This window comes from Mirounga angustirostris, unplaced genomic scaffold (assembly GCF_029215605.1).
Source record: "Mirounga angustirostris isolate CCGP_5_RB_7025 unplaced genomic scaffold, mMirAng1.0.hap1 SCAF_17, whole genome shotgun sequence".
Classification (NCBI taxonomy): domain Eukaryota; kingdom Metazoa; phylum Chordata; class Mammalia; order Carnivora; family Phocidae; genus Mirounga; species Mirounga angustirostris.
In genome coordinates, this window is record NW_026991725.1 from 54,260,922 (window position 1) to 54,266,958 (window position 6,037).

Below are 6,037 nucleotides of genomic sequence, written 5' to 3' on the forward strand. Positions count from 1 at the left end.
TGGGTCTTTTTTTTTTTTTTTTAAGATTTTATTTATTTATTTGAGAGAAAGAGAATGAGAGAGAGCACATGAGAGGGGGGAGGGTCAGAAGGAGAAGCAGACTCCCTGCCGAGCAGGGAGCCCGATGCGGGACTCGATCCAGGGACTCCAGGATCATGACCTGAGCCGAAGGCAGTCGCTTAACCAACTGAGCCACCCAGGCGCCCTGGGTCTTATTTTTATCTAGTCTGACAATCTTTGTATTTAAGGGTTTAATCCATTTATATTTATTGTAATTACTAACATATTTAGGTGTATCTGTCATTTTATTTATTTTTTATTTGCTTTATCTGTTACTTCTGTTTTTCTTTTCTTGCTTTTCTTTGGACTAATCAAATACATTTCATTATCTCATTTTCACTCTATTCAATTTAATTGTAAATTCATTTATTATTTTGGTGGCTACCCTAGAGCAGTGTTTCTTATAACTATTTTCATAGTAATTCTAAGACATTATTTACCTTTATTACTCTCATTTTTCTCATGAGTTTAGATCAGTGTTTTTCAAAAACTGCATGACATGATATTACAAATGACTTAATGCAAAAAGAGATCTGAGAATTTGGCTATCCTCTATTAAGCCGTTGTTATTGACTGAATTGTGTGCCCCCAAAATTTGTATGTTGAAGTCCTAACACCCAGTACCTAATAATATGACTGTATTTTGAGATAGGGCCTTTAAAGAGATGATAAGTTAAAATGAGGTTGTTAAGGAGGGCCCTAATCACATCTCACAGGTGTTCTTATAAGAAGAGGATATTTGGATTCACAGAGAGACACCAGGGGTGCACATATATAGAGAGACAGCTGTGCAAAGAGGCAACAAGAGACTGGCTATCAGCAAGCCAAGGAGAAAGGCATCAGGAGAAATCAGCCCTGCAGACATCTTAATCCTGGACTTCTTACTTCCAGAACTGTGAGAAAATTAATATCTATTGTTAAAATCACCTCTGGTGTTTTGTTAGCAGTTCTAGCAAACTAATACAGTCAAGCATTAAGGAGATTTGCAAAAATGTAAAACCATACCACTCTGCACTAATTTTTTGTTTTGAAAATATTATTTTTATTAAAATATTATTTTTTCAATATCATGTCATTGTTTATTGTCAATTTTAATGCATTAATATTTTTATTTTTCCAGTTTTAATTTCAAATATGGTACATATCAATAGATATAACCCACATAAATTAAGGCTTTTTGGCTTCCTCAATAATTTTTAAAAATTGTAAGAGTGTCTTGAGACTGAAATGTTCGAAAATCATTGCCCTTAAAATTCCCTATGAATCTTTGACTCAATAGAGCACTCTTGAAATTAATATTTTAACATTTCAAAGCAATGAAAAAACTAAGTTTAATTCTATTTTCTCCTTGACATTTGTTCCATTGTTAAGTATTTTATTTCTACATATGTTTTAAATTCCAAAAGATATTATTACTGTTTTTGTGTTAGCAATGTTTGTTGATATTTACTCACATATTTACCTAGTTTTCTTCATTCTTTCCTGAAGTTCCTTGTTCCAAGGAGGATCATTTCCCTTCTGTCTGGTTAATTCTTTTTGACATGTATTATAATTTCCCAGTGGGTTATCTTAGTGTTTGAGTTATTTTTATTTTGCATTAATTTAGAAAGGATATTTTCCCTTGGATTAGGATTCTAGGCTGGCATATTGTTTTGTGTTGTCTTTTTCCTTTCATCGCCTAAAATAAAATGACATTGCTGTCGTCTGGCTCCTGCAGTTCTTAATAAAAGTCAATTATACATTCTTGTTTTTATCTTTTTATAGCTGCTTTTAAGATTTTTATCTTTGCCCTTGGTTTTTATAAGTTTTTATAAGAACATTTTATTTTATTTTAAGTAAACTCTACACCCAAGGTGGGACTCAAACTCATGACCCCAAGATCAAGAGTTGCATGCTCTACTGACTGACCCAGCCAGGTGCCCCCCGTTTTTATAAGTTTTAAAGTATATGCCTAGGTGTGAAGGTCTTTTTGGTTTATGTTTAAATCCCATTTACAGTTTGTAGAGCTTCTTGAGACTGTGCTATAATGTCTTTCATCAGTATGAGGAAATTCTCAGCCAGTGTTTCCTTAAATATTGCTTCTGCCCCATTTTCTCTCTCCCTCATTCCAGGATTCCAATTATATATAAATTAGAACTTTCACATGTTCCAGATGCCTTTTAAGGTTTTCTGTATTTCTCTGTGTGCATCAAACTGGATACTTTCCATTGACTTGCCTTTTCATTAACTAATATCTATTCTGCTATTTTTATTTTGTTTTTATTTTTTAAATTTTATTTTATTTAAATTCAATTAACATATAGTGTATCATTAGTTTCAGAGGTAGAGTTCAGTGATTCATCAGTTGCATATAACACCCAGTGCTCATTACATCACATGCCTTCCTTAATGTCCATCACCCAGTTACGCCATCCCCCCACCCACCTCTGATCCAGCAACCCTCAGTTTGTTTCCTATAGTTAAAAGTCTCTTGGGCGCCTGGGTGGCTCAGTTGGTTAAGTGACTGCCTTCAGCTCAGGTCATGATCCTGGAGTCCCTGGATCGAGTCCCGCATCAGGCTCCCTGCTCACCAGGGAGTCTGCGTCTCCCTCTGACCCTCCCCCCTCTCATGTGGTCTCTCTCTCTCTCTCATTCTCTCTCTCAAGTAAATAAATAAATAAAAAATCTTAAAAAAAAAAGTCTCTTATGGTTTGACTCCATCTCTGATTTCATCTTATTTTTTTTCTCTCCCTTCCCATATCATCCTGTTTTTTTCCTTAAATTCCACATATGAGTGAAATCACATGATAATTGTCTTTCCCTGATTGACTTATTTCCCTTAGCATAATACCCTCTAGTTCCATCCACATGATCGCAAATGGTAAGATTTCAATTTTTTGATGGCTGAGTAATATTCCATTGTATTATTCTGCTGTTTTTAATCTTCCATTAAACCCATCTCTTTTTTTTTTTTTTTTTTGCGATTTTATTTATTTATTTGACAGAGAGAGACACAGAGAGAGAGGGAACACAAGCAGGGGGAGTGGGAGAGGGAGAAGCAGGCTTCCCACAGAGCAGGGAACCAGATGCGGGGCTCGATCCCAGGACCCTGGGATCATGACCTGAGCTGAAGGCAGATGCTTAATGACTGAGCCACCCAGGCGCCCCTAAACCCATCTCTTAAATTCTTAATTTTAGTCAGATTTTTTGTTTCTGGAATTTTTTTCTGTCTTTAGATGGATTCTAGGTATCTGCTGAAATTCTCCATTCTTTTCTCAAATTTCTTAAATCTATTGAAAATGTTTACTTTAAAATCCCTGACTATTGGGGCACACTGGGTGTTATACGCAAATAATGAATCATGGAACTCTACATCAAAAACTAATGATGTAATGTATGGTGATTAACATAACATAATAAAAAAAATGTGAAGAAAAAAAAACCTCTACTCAGCAATAAAAAGGAACAAACCACTAACATGGATGAAAACATACTGTGTGAAAGAAACCTTACCAAAAAAAGGACACACACTTTGTATGATTTCATTTGTTTGAAATTCTAGAACAGGCAAAAATAATCTATGGTGGGGGACACCTGGGTAGCTCAGGCTTAAGCGTCCAACTCTTGATTTCAACTCAAGTCATGATCTTGGGGTCTTGGGATCAAGCCCTGCATCAGGCTCCCCACTTAGCAGGGAGTCTGCTTCTTTCCCTCTCCCTCTGCTCCTTCCCTGCTGGCATACATGCTCATGCTCTCTCTCCAAAATAAATAAATCTTAAAAAAAAATAATCTATGGTGGGAAAAAAATAAGAATAGTCATTCTACCTAGGATTGGGTTTGGGAATTCACTGGAAAGAACCATGAGGGAACGTTCTAGAGTAATGCAATGCTCTATAGCTTGATAGGGCTTGGGTTGCACAAGGATATACATTTGGTAAAATTCAACCAATATACACTTCAGATTTGTGAATTTTATGTTATAAATTTAACCTAACAGGGAAGAAAAGCTTAAAATGTTAAGCTCTAGGTAATGTATTGTTAACCTTACAAATAAAACTGCCAGTTATTTTACCAGCAAAAGATGAGTTTATTCAGGAAGAGCTAAGAATTGCAACCCAAAACCCTCTTTTATAGAGGAAGGGGGCGGGGCTGGGAAGGGCTGTTATAAATTAAAAGTCCATTGGAGTAAACTTGGAATCCAAAGTATAGGGACTTCTCATTGGCTGATCTGTGACTGTATCTCATTGACTGGGCTGTTGCCAAGAGGTGGAGCAGGGAGAAATCTTCCTTCCTCCTGGTCTCGCCCCTCCCATTTCATTCTAAATGAGGTTTCCTTTTATTAATTTTCAGTGTATATACTGAAATATTTAGGAGCAAGTGTACTGATGTCTGCAATTTACTTTGAAGTCCATCAAAAACTAAGATGGACTGGGCGCCTGGGTGGCTCAGTTGGTTAAGCGACTGCCTTCGGCTCAGGTCATGATCCTGGAGTCCCTGGATCAAGTCCCGCATCGGGGTCCCTGCTCGGCAGGGAGTCTGCTTCTCCCTCTGACCCTCCCCCCTCTCATGTGCTCTCTCTCTCTGTCTCTCTCTCTCAAATAAATAAATAAAATCTTTAAAAAAAAAAAACAACTAAGATGGACTGATGGATAAATGAATAAATATGTGATAAAGTAAGTATAGCAAAATGTTAATAGTACAATTTAGGCACGTATATAGGAACCTCCTGCAAATATTTCAACTTGGATGTATGTTAGAAATTTTTCCTAATAAGATATTGGAAAAAGTAAAGCTATGGGTTTTTGGTGCTAGCAACATGGAGTAGCTGGAATCAACTACACCCATACAAAATATAATAAGGCACTAGACAACAAGTAATTCAGGGCTGTGATCACCCCCACCCTTTTATTTTATTTATTTATTTATTTTGCTTTATTGAGGTATAGTTGACAAAATTGTAAGATATTTATTTATTTATATTTTAGAGAAAGAGCATGCATGAGTAGGGGGAAGGGGCAGAGAGAGAGGGAGGGAAAGAATCCTAAACAGACTCCATGCTCAGCACAGAGCCCAATTCAGGGCTCAGTCTCACGACCCTGAAATCATGACCTGAGCTGAAATCAAGAGTTGGAGGCTTGACTGACTGAGCCACCCAAGCGTCCCTAAAATTGTAAGATATTTAAAGTGTATAATGTATACATCATGAAAAGATTCTTCGAGTTAATGAACACATCCATCACTTCACATATTTAACTCTTCTTTTTTTTTTTTTTGGTGAGAACATTTAAGTTCTACCCTCTAAGCAAATCATACAGTAGAGTGTTATCAACTATAGTCACCATGTTATACATTAAATCCTCAATCTTATTCATCTTAGAACTGAAAGTTTGTATCCTTTTACCACCCTCTTCCTATTTCCTCCACCCATCCACCCCCCACAACCACTTTTGGCTGTGATCCTTGGTAAAAGGAAAGCATACGAGTTGAGCCCACATCTTTCCTGGCTTTCACACTGGTAACATTTCTTGAACCAGTGGAGAAAGTTGAAGCCCAAAAGGGAACAGCATCTCACTGGGGAGGGAAAGCAAAGACCGAAGTTTAGGAATTGTGATGTGGATTTAAGAGGCACAGTGACAGAGAAGGGAGAACTAGAGAGAGGCCACTTTGGAATTATGCATGGAAAATTGCCCTTGGGTCCATGGCAACTCCTGCACTGTATGTGTAAGAGACTAGACTCCAAGAGGCCTGGTGGAGAGTAGTTGTTGGGAGCCTGAGAAGTGGGTGGACATACATGAGGAAACATGATGCAATTTGGGCCCAACCAAAATGAATAGACTTTGGTGAACACTCAAGGCATTGACACCCCAGAAAGTCCACACTCAATGAGTAAGGATCACACTATTAGAATAAGGGCCATGCCCAAGTGATAAAGACAAAACTAAAATAGACATAGCTTAAGAAAATCTAAAACCAACCTTTGGCCAGATTTAGAGGATCC